Source organism: Tachypleus tridentatus, chromosome 5 (genome assembly GCF_004210375.1).
Source record: "Tachypleus tridentatus isolate NWPU-2018 chromosome 5, ASM421037v1, whole genome shotgun sequence".
NCBI lineage: Eukaryota > Metazoa > Arthropoda > Merostomata > Xiphosura > Limulidae > Tachypleus > Tachypleus tridentatus.
The window spans coordinates 32401240-32401850 of record NC_134829.1 but is presented as its reverse complement, the minus strand read 5'-3'; positions in this window follow the sequence as shown (position 1 = coordinate 32401850).

Genomic DNA, 611 nt, shown 5'->3' with positions numbered 1-611 from the left:
CATTTACAAAATCAAACTTTAAAGATCAAAATGCTTTATCATGTTCTTAAGCCTATCCATACTTTGTTTCCACTTTATGGAGAGGAGACAATCAAGCAGCTATATATAAAGAAATTGTACTGAAACTTGATAGTATGATGTGAAACCAAGGAAATTGTAATTTTCTTGCTTTTAATGCATTGAGGCCAATGTCTCATTGCAACTCTCTTAATCACTGTCAACATGTTTCTCAGTTACATTTCAAGGATAGACAAAGTTTCAATTGGACCTGGCTAAGTCTTCCTGTTCTAACATGAATATATTTGGTAAACCAGTGGCCTGCCTGAAATGCTTTAGGATATGGACTTGGTATTTTATTTACCAGAACATTGCATAGTGATATGTAGCCTCACTCAGATTAACCTGTGCAGTTGGCAAAAGCCTCTCACTTTCATATGGGTTCCTATCTAATGACAGCTGGAAAGACTGCTGGTATTATTCATTCAAAATGGAAGGTGCTAACAGGGACTCTGACACTTGGATGCATGGATAGTCTAGAGCTATAAAGCAGTGAGCTGCTTGGAGTAGTTTATGCAGCTCTGTATACATGAGGTTAGGTATCACAAGTTGCT